General features: G+C 46.5%; 1 protein-coding gene across 1 annotated transcript in view; it reads right to left on the bottom strand.

Moving 5' to 3' along the window:
• LOC137536537 (nuclear receptor coactivator 4-like) overlaps positions 1-9,789 on the bottom strand; it is a 36,567-nt gene extending 26,778 nt beyond the window's left edge. Inside the window, exon 1 of the mRNA XM_068258757.1 lies at positions 9,681-9,789. The gene's annotated coding sequence lies outside the window, so the exon portion shown is untranslated. The remainder of the gene's footprint in view (positions 1-9,680) is intronic.
• Positions 9,790-17,364: the final 7,575 nt, after the last annotated feature.

Genomic DNA, 17,364 nt, shown 5'->3' with positions numbered 1-17,364 from the left:
TACGCCATAGTGCCCCTTTAAAAATACTGAACATTTTACTTGCTTTACTGACTGCTCTGATGTTTGCGAATTGACATTAGACATGTGCTGTGAGAGGTATTTACCACACAAATCGTTAATTTACCTCACTAGTCAGTGGTTTTACTTTTCAGGGTGGTAATCGCTTTAGTGAATTTTATTAGATTTCAGTAAAAGCTCCCATTTTCTGCTTTGCCGAATGCGTTAATGCAGAAAACAGCTGATTTTTCTGGAACATTTTGAGAAATGTCGTCACTAAGGCTGTTAATACATGGCAAGCTGACATTTCTGACGAGTGAGGTAAACTGTTGGCTTGTGCAGTAAATACCTCAACACATGTCAGTAAATGTCAATTCACAAGATTGGAGCATAAGGTAAAGCCAAGAGAGATGTTTGGTTTTTACCTCCTCCTTCTGATCTGTCAGAAACTAGCAAATAGCAAGCAGTAGCATTGACATATAGCAGAAAGCCAATAGGAAGAGAATCCCCCTCCTTCTCACCCGATTTGATCAGGTGCACTTGTGGGCAGGACTTCAGAGTGGCAGAGCAGGAGAAGCAGACATTCAAAGAGGCTTTTCTGCATCATTTTAGATGCGCAGATCTGTATAGAGATACACAGAAGAGAGACCTCCAGTGGCATGTAAGCACATCTAAAATGATGCAGGAAGCCTTTTCCTCTGTAATAAGTTGCACAGGAACAGCTTATGCAGAGCAGTCCACACAGCTTGCTGCAGAAACTTCTCCACTTTCCACTACATACTGAACAGTGCTTGGTGAATTGAAGCAACATTTTTCGGTACATTACCAAACTTCTACTGCGCCTGAAAATCTTTGTGACTTTGGGGGGAAAAAAATCTAAAATACCAAATGTGGTATTTTACTGACCTGATTTTTTTTTTACCTGTTTTCAGGTGATTAAAGAAAAATATTCCACACTCCACTGATATCACTGAGACAGCATACATAATACAAAGTTGAAACACCACTTGATAAATAGGGATGAGCACCTGGCTTCGTGAGCTACATTTACTTCTTCAGGCAGAGCGTTTAGCCCTAAATTGGGCGTAATAATAGATATACCTAATACAAATATAGATCTGGGATACTTGAATACTATAACAGAATTTAAAAGATTAGCATCTAGGCCAATTTGATACAGGGAATCTCCTTGTACAGCCGACCTGACAGGACTCTACGGGGGAAAGCAACACGGAAGAAAGCAACGTGGAAGGAATTGGATAAAACTTGTGCATGTTAATATTATGGATGTATTTGTGAACATTATTCACAGTACTTCTGAATACTTATGTCCCATAACTCAAAAACAAGGAAATTACCCTGGATTCTCTTTTCTTCTTCCTCTTTCCCCCTGACGAGGCAGGATTCCCCGTATTAAACTGGCCATGTTGCTCATCTTACCAATCGAGTATCCCAGATCTCTACTTGGATACATTTATTATGCCCAATTTAGGGTCAAATACTCCTCCTGAGGAAGTAAATGAAGCTCACAAACCTCATTGAGCCAGGTGTTCGACCTACCTATCAAGTGGTGTTTCAACTTTTATTATGTATGCTGTCTCGTTGGTATCTTATGGAGTTTGGAATATTTTTCTCTAATCAACCTGAAAACAGATTACCTCACTCAAAGTGGGTTTGGAATACCGGTAATAATAAGATTGTACTTATACTGATTACTTTTATTATGGTGTGTATTTCCCCATTTTTAATTGTTTGCATAGTTCTAAAACATGTTTGAAATAAAAATCCTATTTTTTAAAATAATGAATGACATATGACTATTATTCTACTACTGCATTTGTGATTTACATCCCCTCTAAAGTCCCAAAGACCAAACCATTTATCAGTTAAGAATTTTATGGGATGTGAGGAATCTAGCAATGAATTACCTTGACCTATTAATGTCAATGCCTATAAGGCCTTCTGCATATCCAAAGCCTTGTACAGAGATACAACGCATGTTGCCTAGAAGAAATCAGGGGTAAGTGAGGGGTAACAATGGTCTCAGCTAGCTCTCGGCTGAGTAAATCCACCATGCTGATCGGCACTAGGGGCCGCTGTACATACACTAGATTCCAGGGCTGTGGAGTCGGTACACAAATCATCCCACTCCAACTTCCCAGTTTATGAAACTACCGAATCCAACTTTGACTCCAGGTACACAAAATTGCTTTGGCTCTGACTCCTACTCCACAGTCCTTGCATGGCTATGGAGTGTGTACAAAAATATTCCAACTCCTCAGTTTATGAAACCTCTGACTCCAGGTGCCCAAAAATTTCTACGAATGCCCTGATTCTCGGCAGAGGCAGTTATTGGCCACCTTGGTTTTTACATTATCTAGTGTGTGCATGATGCATTAAGGGGATCAAATGCTATTACTCCAGGTAGATCAATCGTTTACCCAATTACTACCTAACAAGATACAATATTAGAATAGGTTCCAACAGTAATCCGCTACTTTTATACAGCCTATTACAGCACATAGCTAATGCAGTCTTGGATTGTGTACCACTCCTACCAGTGCTTAGGGCTAGTTCATACTGGTCACTTTGGTAGCGTTTTGCTGATCGCCGGCAATCAGCCAAAAGCAGTTTTTTCACTGTTCAGGAAAGCGATTTAGGAGTGATCGCGTTTTGTGATTCTATAACACTGAAATGCAATCGCTCCAAAAATTCTGCATTCACCATCAGCAAATTGCTAATCATTGGTGATCGCTACAGTGTGAACACTACCATTGACTTGCATTAGCAGCAGCATTTTGCTGATCACCGGTGATCAGCCAAATACTGAAAAATCGCCCAGTGTGAACTAGCCCTCATCCACGTCTGCTCAATTAAAGAATGCCCTTTCCTGTTCATTCGATAAAACATCGATGTACAGAGCCTTCACTTTTATTAGATTTTCGTTCGATTTTATGCTTTTATAGAATCTAATGTCTAATCTATTAAAATCTATTAAATGTCTAATAGTGCATAGGCAAAGCTAGGCATACATTGCACAATCTATGCATGAGAAGTACAATATATATTTCCTGGATGGAATCTCAAATGGGAATTACTACTGATTATTTATCGTCTTGTAACCCTTGATATTGACACTTCAGCAAAAATTTGACCAAATATCGATTAATCTGCCAGTGCTAGATTTCTACTGCCCATTGCTATACAAACATAAAGGTGGCTATACACGCATAGATTTCTGTCCAATGTGGCAAATAGATTCCTTCATACACGGCACACATTTTTAATATATTTCCCCACAAAATCTATTGAAAATCTATCAAACTGTAGCATTGCACTAATCGATACAGTGCAACAATATGGGCAGTCGCTCCCCCACCGCGTCTGATCGACTAAAATGTCTTGACTGGTCTAATCGTAATTTTGATCGATTTTTGCTGTAAATGGATCGATATTACAATCAATTCAGCTCGTTGCATCACAGATAGCCGGCAGATTCGATCAGCTAACAGAATCTTCTGTTTTATAAGAAAACACTTTGCACAAACTTGTTTGATGAGAAGACTAAATGCAGCACATTCCAGTATTACGGTAATATTCTTTGGGTTTTCTTGTACAGTAAATTACATCTAAGCCTGTAGAGCTCGTGTTTAGGCCCTTCAGTGAAATTGGAGGAGAGCTGACTGAATGCAAGAACAACAACCCTGGAGAAGTCAAACAAGTTTACACACGGATCATGTATAATCAAATAATCAAGGATTGGTATTATCCCATAGTAAACAGCCAGTTCCTATAGAAAAATGTCTTCAAATGCTGCTCCTGCACAGTTCAAAGGAAAAGCAGGGCTGTTACACAGCACTGAATTCACCACCTGATGTATTGCTCCATTGCTTGCTTTGCCAGTGACTTCAAACACAGAACACCTTGTTCTTGTACTGTATTTAATAGGCAATTCAAAGCACATTAGTTATGCAGTAAAAGCAACTGCCTATTTTTCCATGACATCCTGCAAGTCTCAAATGAAGAAATGATCCGCTTACATAGGCTCTAATTTACTAAACGTGCCAATACACAGACGATGACCATGAGACAGCTCTCTCTCTCTGATCAGAAAGGGATATATTGCCTGTCCACACACAGCAGATTACCAATATCCAAAATCAGTCTAGCGCTGTTGCCTCACACCCCAAGGGACCCCCAATATAATAATAAAACTATCCCACTGGTGTCCAGTGCTCCATAAAGGTTCACCTGTCCACTGGCAGGATTCCTGGCCTCCTCCACCGTCCCTGGTGGCCTTGTGGCGGGGCCCGACCAGGGGGGCCATCAAGTACATTGCCATATCGTTACTGCCACGCTCCCGATCGAGCACTTGCAACCAAGTAATTCCAGCATGTCCGAACGATCCTTTCAAGTGATTTGGGGGTTTCAATTGGATCCCTCCAAATACTTTCCCAGAAGTTCCCTGGAGCTGCACTGGGTGTTTCAGAACTGCACAGGCGTGAGTTTCACAAGTGTGAGCACAGTAACAGTGAGCACTCACCCATGAGCATTTTCTTTCACTGCGAAGTGCAGTTTGAAATTTGTGCATGTGAGGTTCAGAATCTTTTGCACTGCTCAGAGGAACTTCCGGGAGACTGTAATGAGAAGAGGACCCAGCACAGGGAATAGGAGGGGTCATGGAGACAATCTGGGGACTAAATCCTGGTACACACTTTCAACACTGAATGAAGACCCTCATACTACATGGAGGTGGTAAAATTGGTCAGTGATTGGTTAATCATAATTGAAAGCTTGAGGAGGTAATCTAGCCCACCATGGGCTTCATTCAGTATTTTTCCCCCAATTCAGGGGTACCAAGAGACAGATCTCTGTCTGAACTGAATCTGATCGGACCCAGATCTGTTGCCAGCACATACTATGCAGGCTGATTCCCGTTTCAGCATGAAATCTCTCGGGAATCAGCCTTGTGAATCCGCGTCCACTGCTTCCGCTGTTCTCTCCTCTACTGTAAAATCCCCCAATCTCCCCCCCCCCCCCCCCCCCGTGTGTGAATACTTAACCTGTCGGTGTCCACTGCTGACTTTGTGCTCTGTCCACATACACATACCCCACATGGTTGCCAGCGTTACGTGGGTGACGTCACACATGCACCCAGGTATCCGCCGGCAACCACATGGGGCACGTGTATGTGGAGCCAGTGGCGCACGCCGACAGGTAAAGTATTCACGCACGGGGCACCTTTTACACTGGGGGGGACAGTACCGGGGGTTCCATCGCTTGTCCCGATATCACATGCCGTTAATGCTGTGCACCTGATTGAGCATGTCGGCCCTACAGCTTTCCGAATATCTGATCGATACATGCAATCAATTTCAGCCCAAATTTGGTCGCACCATCGATCGGGCATACTCTTGGCACCGATTTTCATCCAATTAAATTATAATAATCAAATCAGATGGTCGATCGGCGGCAACGTTGCCTGATGTATGGCCACCTTATGGTGCACTGATAGCACTTGTCCAGCTCTCTCACTATCTTATGTTGACTTCAAACTCAAACAGAAGCCATTGAGTTTACTTGGTCCACTCAGGCAGTCCTTGAGACACAAACTTTTAAACTTCCCCCCAAAAATATAAAGGATAACCGCAAAAAAAGATAGCATGTGAACTACTAATGATTAGTTAAACCTCAAGATAGTTATTTGATTGTTCTAGGGAAAAACTTCTGGCTTTCCCACGCCATACCTTGTGCACAAAGGATAACATTCCAAATTTGTTTAGTTCAGGAGGTTGAGATAGCTGTACAGATGCTGATTGTCAGTAATAAGAGTCCAACACTTAAGCCGATTACACACATACGAGGACTGTTGCTTACAGGGATCAGGCAATAAATGCATCAGACACATACTGTTGCTATGGAGGGGGCAGTGGGATGACGGCACAGCCCACGACTGAGCGACATGGAGCGAGAGGGTTATAGAAAACCCAAGACTGAGAGAAAGATAATTTATATCTACCTGGGGCTTTCTCCAGCCCTATCCAGGCCGTGGGCTCCCTCACTGTCCTCCCGGGCCACCTCGATCCTCCGCTTTCAGTCCCAGACCAGGACGGTGGTAAGGGAGCGGCCTGAAGAGGGCTCGAGGAAGCCCCAGGTACGTATATTTGTTGTCTCAGGTACACTTTAAAGGACTTCCGAGGTGAACTTACAAATCTGTTTTGTACTCACCTGGGGCTTCTTCCAGCCACGAGCAGCAGTCTCAGACCCTTGCCGCAGCTCTAGTGTCCCCGCTAGCCGTGCGCAATGATGGCGACCTGCCAGTGGGGTCGGCTCTTCTGCACCTGCGTCCATGTGACGTCATCTGGCGCCTACGCACCACTACTGTGCAGACGCAGTACGCGTCAGATGACGTGGGCAGGCAGGCGCAGAAGAGTCGATCCCGCCGGCGGGTCACAATCATTGCGGACGGCCAGCGCGGACACAGAGGACCACCATAGCTGCGGCGAGGGACTGAGACTGCTGCTCGGGGCTGGAAGAAGACCTAGATGAGTACAAAATAGATTCATAAGTTCACCTCAGAAGTCCTTTAAGGAGAACAATATCCCTGGCCTGTGCTAAAACAAGATAATCCAGATGGTTAGATCTCTCACCATGCACACACTAAATTATTGGCAGAGGGGGCCCTGAATGGCTGCTTCGGCCAAGAACCATCTAGCATGTGTACAAAGCTGTATGGGATGAGAGATATCTGGTAAAACTATTGTGTCACCACTCCCTCCCTTTAGATTGCAAACCTTTGGCAGGGCCCTCCCCCTTAGTTTATCATACTTGATATTCACACAGAATAACATGGATTTGTATTAACGGGACTACTACAGCACATGATCTGATATTGGGCATCTAATTGCTCATTACCTGCACTGTGTGGTCTGTCACCCCTATTATTATTGTTTGTAACCTTATTTATTGTACAGCGCAGAGTAATATATTGGCGCTATATACATCCAATAAATAATAATAAAAGCCAGAAACACACCTTAGATAAATGTCACCTGAACTGATCACTCAATATTTAGAGTAACAGTTTAGGAGCTATCGTTTACCAGACACGCTACTCACAGACTGCTGTGTTCTATGGCGAGGGGAGGTGGAAGGACAACTAAGAGGCTTTCCTTGTGTAGACAGGATTTTCTGGGCTTGGCCGATCGCAGGAAAGGAGGCCATAGAAAACAGGTGACATACATGCACACTAGATTTTCAAATGAAAATCACAAACTATCATTTCAGGGCATGTAACTAAGGCGTGTGCATAGTCTAAAGCTTACCTGAAGCAAAATTTATAATCCAGAGAAGTCCCTGATCCTGCAGACCACAGTTCCAGCTCTGAGTCCCTCTATACATATTCAACAAAAGATTGCTAAATATGTCTGTTTAAAGTGGATCCGCTCCCACCACATACAAGCTCTAGTGTTCTCCTCAGGCTTTTAGCTGGGTGCTCCACCCGGCTAGTTTTGGGGAGCACCCAGCTGTCATCGGCTCACCTCCTTCTCGAGTTGTGCAGAGAAGACATGGCCCTGCATTCTATCATCTCACCCCAACCGGCTACTTTTTCATGCCACCCAGCTGGAAAAAAATTTCTGGGGAGAACACAGCTCATCCGAGTATGCACAAATAAATTCTGTGCAGGACAACTAGAAAAAAAAAGCTGCTTGTGGACTTCATCTTCCCTCTGTGCATGAATGCGTTGTCCTATAGCAGTGACGGCTAACCTTGGCACTCCAGCTGTGGTGGAACTACAAGTCCCATGAGGCATTGCAATACTCTGACAGCTCTAAGCATAACTCAGGGAGGCAGAGGCATGAAGGGATTTGTAGTTGTAGTTTTGTGACAACTGGAGTGCCAAGGTTAGCCATCACTGTCCTATAGGGTATGTTCTTACTCATGCATACTCAGTTCTGATTTGCTCATACTTGGACAGGAGCGCGACCACAGGAAGAAGATGGTCTGGTGGAGGAACTATGGGCTAGAAGAGGATCTGAAAAGCCTCTGGACCAGCCAAAGACTTCCGACCACTGAGGTTAGTATCCACAATTGATCCTCTTCCTCATCACAGGTCTGCTTTAAGCTATTATGCTGGCCAGAACTATTGCGGATGGCGCAACAGTGACATCAGGTTGTGGGAGGGGTGAGGGAGTCAGCCACTGTGCTGTACTCTAGATTACAATAATGACTGCCTCTGCAGATTTTCATCTATTGTGTATACGAGGCTCAAAGGATGCCCAAGGCAAATGCCTTTGTACAAACGGAGGGAGCAGGCGTGTATGTGTTTAGTGGAATTTGCCTCGGGTATCCTTTAAAGGGAACCTGAGATAGGGCCACAGCATAAAAACATACACACCTGGGGCTTCCTCCAGCCTCCTCCGGCCTGATCGCTCCCACGCTGTCCTCTTCTGGCTCCCCGTTCACCCTGGAAAGTCCTCTGCTCCGGGGCCAACTGCGCATGTGCGGCAAGCCATGTGCTCCCGTGGCTGGGGACGCTCAGTGCCTGCACAGGCGCAGAATGCTCACAGCGACAAGAGCGAGACTGGGGAGCATGCCTGGCCGAACTGACCCGGACAGGCGGATTTTACGGAACCAATTGAAGGCGAACAGGGAGCCAGAAGAGGAAGCATGGGAGCGATCAGGCCAGAGGGGGCTGGAGGAAGCCCCAGGTATGTATGTTTTTATGCTGTGGCCCCATCTCAGGTACACTTTAAGGCCTTGTTCACACCATATGCAATGTACAATAAACACAAGGTGACAAACTAGAGCATACATTTTATGCACATTTTGAACTCGGCTATGACAGACGATAAAGAACTTCTCGAGAATCGTGAGTCAATCTAGCATGTGTACATGCCAGATCTGTAGCAATCCCAGGCACCAAACAAGCAACGATCGCTTGTTCTCCCCACTCCCCCGTCTGCAGGAATCCACTCCATTGCCCACTGCTTGTTCTCCCTCTATACCTTGAAGCTGGTGACAAGTACATACTGTCGCTCAAAAGTTCTTACACTGATCACTGCTGGGCAACAGAAATCCCCCAATGTGTATTAGGCTTAAACCGGTGTGTGCCGATGAAATAGCCTACCCCTCGAATCTGCCTATATACCAGGGCTGTGGAGTCGGGGCAATTTTGGGCACCAGGAGTCGTAGTTGGAGTCGGAGCCGTGATTTCATAAACTAAGGAGTCGGAGTCAGGTGATTTTTGTACTGACTCCACAGCCCTGCTATATGCAATGAAAAATTCATATAGACAGGAGGGTTAAGGTTAGGGCTGGTTCACACGGACGCTTGGTGGCATTTACCACCAAGCGTTTGGGACTCGACGGCTAAACGCTCGCTCCCATTCGTGAATGGGAGCGTTGACTTTCCAATCCCGATTTACCGCATTGTTTCAGCCGGCCCTAGCCGCCTGCCGTCTGTGTGAACCAGCCCTAAGGATAGTAAAGACATATCAGATAATATATTGGTAGTCGACAGATAAGGCCGCTCTGAAGGATGGCCACAGCTGATACCGCTGGGCATGCGCACTGCAACCCCCCGGAAGGAAGGACAAGGACAGCAGGCCGCAATGCTCCAAGCTGTCGCTGCTCCTTCCTAGGTCATCGTGCCGCTGCCACCAGTACGGCGTATTCACTCACCGCTCAGTTTCAGCGAAGCTCGGGGCTCCCAATTGAACAATGAATCCGATACTGCGACCGAGTCCCCACGTCTCGGCTCAGTCGTGGCTGTCCACGCAAGAAAAGGAAGCAGTGTAGTGTAACAAAACCTCGCAAGATCCTACTACAATGCTAGCCAAGAGATACTATGGCGCCCTCTGCTGCATGGGAGACACCGATGAGAAAAAAATACACAGTTTCCGTGCAGTTTCATCTCGCAGAGGAGCTGCTGTTTGGCTATGGATATTAACATTTCCTGAAGTGGAAGGCAGTGTCTGTTTTTCGAAAAAATTATATTTTATTACTGGATTAGGACCTTAGGGGTTTTTAATTAATGTCTGTATTCACATGAGATTTCTCCCTACTTCTTGTCTCCCGGTTCTCATTATGAATTTGTTTAATTGCCTGTAAACTTACAGCAGTTTGAGAGCTGGATCAAAGAGGGCGAAATGAGCAGGGGCACATAGCTCCAAAACAGAGGGGAGGCAGCTGAGGGGCCGCTGACTTTATGGGGGCATTAAAGAAGCCCCGGCCCTAGACTTTTTGCCTCCTGAGGCAAATTTTGAAAAATTTGTCGCTGCCGCCCAGACACCCCCCCCCCCCCCCGTGGGGGGCCGCCGAGCTGGAGGGGTAGAGGGCAGGACGGGGGTATTGGGCCTAGCCCTCCCTCGCCTGGGTCCCCCGATCTGCGCTCCCCTCCAGCTTTAAATAGTGAGTAAGCAGCCGACAGTAAGAGGCACGGGCGGGGGATCACTCACCTCTTCCTCGTTCCAACGTGCGCTCCACTGACGTCACTTCCTGCAACGCCGGCCACCTACAATACAGTGGGCGGCGTTGCAGGAAGTGACGTCAGTGGAGCGCACGCTGGAACGAGGAAGAGGTGAGTGATCCTCCGCCCGTGCCTCTTACTGTCGGCTGCTTACTCACTATTTAAAGCTGGAGGGGAGCGCAGATCGGGGGACCCAGGCGAAGGAGGGGGCGGTCCGACCCCCCTCCCCACCGCTAGGCCCAATACCCCCGTCCTGCCCGCTACCCCTCCAGCTCGGCGGCCAGCGCCCCCCCTGCTCCCACGGACGGGCGGATGCCGCCCCTAGAAGTTTGCCGCCTGAGGCAAAAGTTTCACCCCGCCTCATGAGCGGGCCGGCCTGGCCCCAGCTATGACCATCTGGTATATTTTTACTTAGGACTCATTCACATAGTGAGTTGATATGCATGAATAGAAAAGGTGAATGGGATGGCGCACAGAACCCCAGAACATATCCGAAAACAGCTTATTGGATATGTTATCTTTGCCATGCTCTCTGCTGAGCACAGTAGCATGGAGTTGCTTGTTGACAAGTGTCTACGGCTTATTGCGCAGGAGCAGCGCTACCCACACAGGAGCATGGCCACGATAGCAAATCAACAAGCTCTTTTTTGAATATGTTCCAGAGGTCCGAGCGTGGAAACAGTGGTCTCCAGGAGGGCACAAGAAGTCTCTGGAGGATCCAGGGGCTTCCCTCTTTATAGGCAAGTGTCTCATTTTTTCCATTGGGTTTGCCTCAGATACACTTAAAAGGAGTAAAAAGGGACGAATGGATTTGAAACCAAAACATCAAATATAGGAACCCGTGTTCACTCCCAAAGTGCTACGTGCTAAAATGCTGCAATGTGAATACTCCCAAACGGGGACACTGCACTAGCGATTTGCTGAATGTTGGCGATCTACAATCACAGTGCAATCGCCATGGAATTACCAGCGGTGCAAAATCAGAATCAAGTTTATTTCGCCAAGCATGACTGGGTCATGCCCGGAATTGGGTTCGGCACAAACAGAGAACTCAGCGACACAAAAAGGCAACAACAAAGACATTAAAAACAACCATGACATCTTACAACCAAAAACAGTAGATGGATGACGCATTACAGTAAAAAACACAATGGTGCAGTAAGTTGTACACTAAAAATAGCCGCAATACATATTTAGTGACTGGACAATGCATGGAGGAGAAGGGATCAAGGGAGGTTTCTTAAAGAGACTCTGTAACAAATTGTTTATCTTTATTTCTTCTATGCTATAAGTTCCTATGCCTTTTCTAATGTGGTCTGGCTTACTGCAGCTTTTCCTAATTGCACAGTAGCTGTGTTATCTCTGTTATATGATCTAATCTTCTCTCTATAGTCGGCACAGTCAGGCTGAGGCAGTCAGACTGGAATGTGCAGGGCTGCTTGTGATTAGCTAGAAGCTGTACACACCCCCTGCAGGCTCTGTGTGACTAACACACTCTGCTTAGCTGAGCCTATTAGAAGCTGGTTAGTTTGTTTGTAAACACTGCCTAAAACTGGCAATTACAAGCCAGGTTTGCAGCAGAGAATGGCAGAAACAGCACAGAGGGGACCAGGAGCACATAATGAATAGAATGGTATGCTTTTTATTGTAAGAATTTCAGAGTACAGATTCTCTTTAAAGGGAGGGCTCACGGAGTTACAGTAGTTAAAAAAAATAAAAATACTAATCCACTTACCTGGGCTTCCTCCAACCCGTGGCAGGCAGGACGTACCCTCGACGCCGCTCCGGAGGCTCCCGGTCTTCTCCGGTGGCTCACCCGACCTGGCCAGTCCGATGACGTCAGCCTGACCGTGTGAGACGCAGGTTGGAGCGCAAGGAGAAGCCGGACTGGCAAGGTTGGGTGAGCCACCGGAGAAGACCAGGAGCCTCCGGATCGGCGTCAAGGGCACGTCCTGCCTGCCACAGGCTGGAGGAAGCCCCAGGTAAGTGGATTAGTATTTTTATTTTTTTTAACAACTCCGTGGATCTTCCCTTTAAAGAGGAGTTGTCAACCATAGTATCTCAGAAAACAAAACCACATACAGTATATAAGTAGATAAATACTTGCTCTACTTACATAACATATGTATTGCACTGTCCACATTTTTATTTTAGTGATTTCTCTACAGTAAAAGAGAAAATCCTTCTTAGTATTTCCCATTTTAAAGAGTAACTGTTAGGCATTATATGTGAAATAAATTTTCTATATTAGTCTATTACATAGACAAAAAGGATGCTAAAAAGGCAATGCAACTAGTTAAAATCATTCTTACTTTTTTTCCCTAAGAGGTTTTTCTCTCCCCATGCCTGCAAAGCCGCAGAACAGAAAGCCGTAGAACAGAAATGACAGGCAGGCTGATTGGCTAAAGCCTCTGTCAATCACCTCTCTGCTCTGTGATAGGCCGCCTGCTCTCCCCTTTGTCTGCGGCGGTTGTAGCCGCTGTAAGAGCGCACGAAAGGGGGCCAGAGGCTATCTCCTGTCACTGTCCTCTGCCCCCCTCCTCCAGTGTGATGTCCGCGCCCCCCCTCTGCCCTTCTGCCGCCCGCCGCCGCATTATTCTTCTTCCCCGCACAGAACTTTGGGGAAGGATAAAGGCAGTGCACAGACTCCAGGAATAATGTTCCCAGGCGCTGCAGTTCCCCCCATACTCTCTGCACTGCCGCCGGTGGTAGTGCAGAGAGTATAGGGGGGAACTGCAGCACTTGGATCTATTGTTAGGTGAGTCTTTGCTGTCTGCAGCTTTTCCTCCCCGCTGTGCTGAGGATAAGTGCGGGGAGGAGGGGAGTGCGGGGGGGGGGGGGGGGGAAGAATATACCCGGAGGAAGCAAGATGGCCCCTGCCATGAAGAGAATGTCCCTTTATTTATAATCTAAAATTATATGGATGGAAACCGAGGACAGTGCAATTCATCTGTTATGTAAGTAGAGGAAGTATTTATCTGCTTACATATGTATTTTCTTTGGGGGGCATGTTATTGCTAATAGTGCCTCTTTAAGTGTGGCTATTTTGAAGCCAATTCTGATGTAATTTCCTCCCTAAAGCCCAATCTACACGATACGATTCTTTGTGTGAGTCGATTACGATTCTATTTACGATCCGATTAAATCCGACATGTCCGATCGGGAAAAGATTCGATTCAATTAGATTTGCCATTGTTTTGCAATGGCAAATCGAATCCCGATCAGACATGTCGAATCGGATCGTAAATAGAATCGTAATCGAATTGCACAAAGAATCGTATTGTGTAGATGGGGCTTAGTCTCCTCTGCCTGATTTGCCCGCCCTTCCTTATAGAAAGTGCATTGTCTCAGCATGAGAAATAGTGGCCAATCAGGGAGGAATAGAGGTTGGGGAGGGGAAAACAGGAGGGAAAGAGGCTTCAGCCAATCAGGCTGCATTAGTTAAGTCTGAGTGGAAGTACAGAAGCAAAAACGGACAACCCAGCATGCCCTGCAACATCCTTTTTGTGTACCAAATTTTGTGTGTACCAAATAAGTAAAGGTAAACTGGGGAATGATCATTTATCAACAAGAAAAGTAATAGAGATTTTAACTTTTGGATTGCCTGGTTAGCATCCTTATTACTTTGCCCTTTCTTGACCTCTGCCACCACCAAACTTCTCATCCATGCCCTCATAATTTCCCGCCTGGACTACTGTAATGCCCTTCTGTCTGGTCTCCCTATGACCCGCATAGTCCCACTGCAGTCCATTATGAATGCGGCAGCCAGAATTATCCACTCCTCCCATCGCTCCACCAGTGCGGCTCCCCTCCGTGAATCCCTCCACTGGCTGCCTATCCAGTCCAGAATCAGATTCGAGATATTGTGTCTGACCTACAAATCTGTCCACAAAACCTGTCCAACCTACATTTGTGATCTTACTCAGAGGTACACACCTAGCCACTCACTTCGTTCCTCCAATGAACTTCACCTGACCGCCCCCCCCCCCCCCCCCCCCCGCATCACACAGTCCCATGCACGCCTCCAGGACTTCTCAAGAGCTGCTCCAACACTTTGGAACTCTCTACCTCCACCCATTAGGGCAGCCCCCACCTTCAACATCTTCAAGAAGGCCCTCAAAACTTACCTTTTCACTCTGGCCTACCACCCCTCACAATTGCTTTAAACCCACAACTGAACTCTGGTCCCTACCTTTCGTGTCTCTACCTTTCCTTCTAGATTGTAAGCCTTTGGGCAGGGTCCTCCTCCTTTTGTGTCCTACCTGATCATGCACCTCCATTACTGTGAACCCATGCTATGCACTTGAGTGAACCTAACTTGCCTAATCTCCATGCTCCATCCAGTGACTGACTAAGCATTACTATATGCTCATACTGTGCTGTGTGATCTGGTTTTCTTGTATTCCTGTATCGTCATATTGCTGTATGTCACCACTAAATATTGTCTGTAACCTAAATTAATGTTTAGCGCTGCGTAATATTTTGGCGCTTTATAAATACAATAAATAATAATAATAATAAATTACTTGTTTACCAGATAAAAAATAAAGAATTGATTTTCTGCCTGACAGTTACTCTTTAAAACTTTGCCGACAGCCACAGGTAGTCCACCAGGTATCCTACTTGTGGTTCAACCTGGAATTCACCAAAATGCACCCATGATATGGCATCCCTTGCTCACTGATCTGGAAAAAAAAAGACATTAAAATAACGAAAATGCCTTTTTAAACAAAGGGTAATAAGATGGCATAGAATTTCAAGTCTCAGCCCCATGCTTTGACTTTTACCACGCTGGGGCTTGCTGCTTCTCAACGACTAGAAAAATGCAGACTGTTAAATGTAACGATCGGTGAAGCACAGAGAGGATCTGATTACCGGTGATCTGCAGTATCACTGGGAATACAGATATATACCAGATTATAAGTGATCTGCAGTATCACCGATAATCCGATATACCAGCTAACCTCTGTTCACCTGAGTAGAGTGTAGTGTTAGGTGCAACAGTAACACTTAGAGGACTAGGCCTCAGCGCAGTAAGGAGTACTGCACGGATTCCTTCCGAAGACCTGAACTCTCCAAGACGGGGAGGAGTCAGGCTGAGAGTAGGAAGGATTGTCTGAAAGTGACACTCTGGAGGAAGTGTCACTAACAGGATGGGGAACCGCCTTCAATAGTAAGGTCGGTTCTCGAGGTCGGACAAGCCAGGTCGTAAACACACGGACAGATAAAGTACAGATTCAGAAGGCAGAGGCGGAGTCTAAGGTACAGGCAGAGTTCGGCAACAGGGCATCAGATATATCGAGGTACAAGATCAGGATGCAGAAGCAGAGTCTAAGGACGAGCCAGGGTTCGGCAACAGAGTGTCAGAATGGCAAGGTACAAGATCAGAGTTCAGGAGGATAGTCAGGCAGGCAAAGGGTCATAACAGGAAATCACAATCAAACTAGTACTTTAAGCTATCAACAAAATCTAGCTAAGTGTAGGATTACAGCTCCAGCTGGTCCCGGCACACTTAAGGATCTGACTAAGGGTCTGAGTGCTCCCACGTTGTGTTCGCAACGCCAGACAACCAGCAACTGAACATCCTGCAGTATATATACACATAAAGCTGCCCAGCACCTCCCTAAGTGCTGGACCAATGAAAAGCGAAGCCAGCGTCAGCTGACCAACCTGGTCAGCTGACTCACTTCTGGCCGTCATATATTCCCTGCCTGAGTGCGCGCGCGCGCGCGCGTCACTCTAAACCTGGAGGGACTATGTGTCCCAGCCACACCAGCACCGCTCTGCGATGCCTCTGCAATGGGGCCATGCGCGCTAACCGTCCAACGCGGCGGTTTTTCCGCGCTCCGCTACGCCCTGCACGGGGACAGCCGCCTCAGACTGAGTGGAGACGGCTGCCTCCCTGTGCTCTGCCACGCCGTGCGCGGAAAGAGCCGCCTCCCATTGACTCATGGCGGCGGCTCTTCCGCGTTTCTTAACAGTAAACCATCCTTGCATGGAAGTTGCAAAACCTCTCTAGTCTATGGCTAAATCCTACATTGCTAAACAAAGCAGGTAGGAGATCCTCCTCCAGCAACTATTAGCCACACAGTACATGATATACACCTAACCGTATGCTGGGAATAAACGATGAGATTCTTTAGCAGATTTACTGTACGATCGATTTTCCAGTCGTTTTTCTATTTGATTTCTATTCACTTCTATGAGAAATCGATCGGAAAAATGAACGAAAATAAGATCGGACCTGTCGGAAATTATCTATCGAACCATCTATATGCCAAAAAATCTCATGGTTTATTCCCAGCATAATGCTGGGCATACACGGCTCATTTTTGAGCCATTTAGATGCCTCAATAGATTATTTCCGACATGTCTGATCTCCCACTCACATTCCGAGGGTCCTACTCCAGTAGAGACCCTCTTGGCAAAACACGCTTCCCACTCAATGTGGCACTAAGCACAAATACTTGCGATCAGGTGTGCAGTGATGCCCGCTCTCGTCCCGACTAGTTTCGGCCTTTCGCCGTCATCAGGGGATACGGATATGATAGTATCCCCTGATGACGGCGAAAGGCCGAAACTAGTCGGGACGAGAGAGTGCATCGCTGCACACCTGATCGCAAGTATTTGTGCTTAGTACCACATTGAGTGGGAAGCGTGTTTTGCCAAGAGGGTCTCTACTGGAGTAGGACCCTCTGAATGTGAGTGATTTAATTGCATTCTTGTACACCCATACTTGAATAAAATTGCCTTTTGAACTTTCCACTGAGAGACCCCTTTTTGACTCTTTCCTGTGCACTGAGCTGCACATTTAGGAACGCTAGAAATCTATATGGGATCTCTGGAGGTGGAAGAGGCACATGGTGACAATCTGCTATGGATTATATAGCGCTACTG

Source organism: Hyperolius riggenbachi, chromosome 10 (assembly GCF_040937935.1).
Source record: "Hyperolius riggenbachi isolate aHypRig1 chromosome 10, aHypRig1.pri, whole genome shotgun sequence".
In the NCBI taxonomy this organism is placed as follows: domain Eukaryota; kingdom Metazoa; phylum Chordata; class Amphibia; order Anura; family Hyperoliidae; genus Hyperolius; species Hyperolius riggenbachi.
Note: the sequence above shows the minus strand (reverse complement) of the source record. Positions and strands in the feature narration are given on the sequence as shown.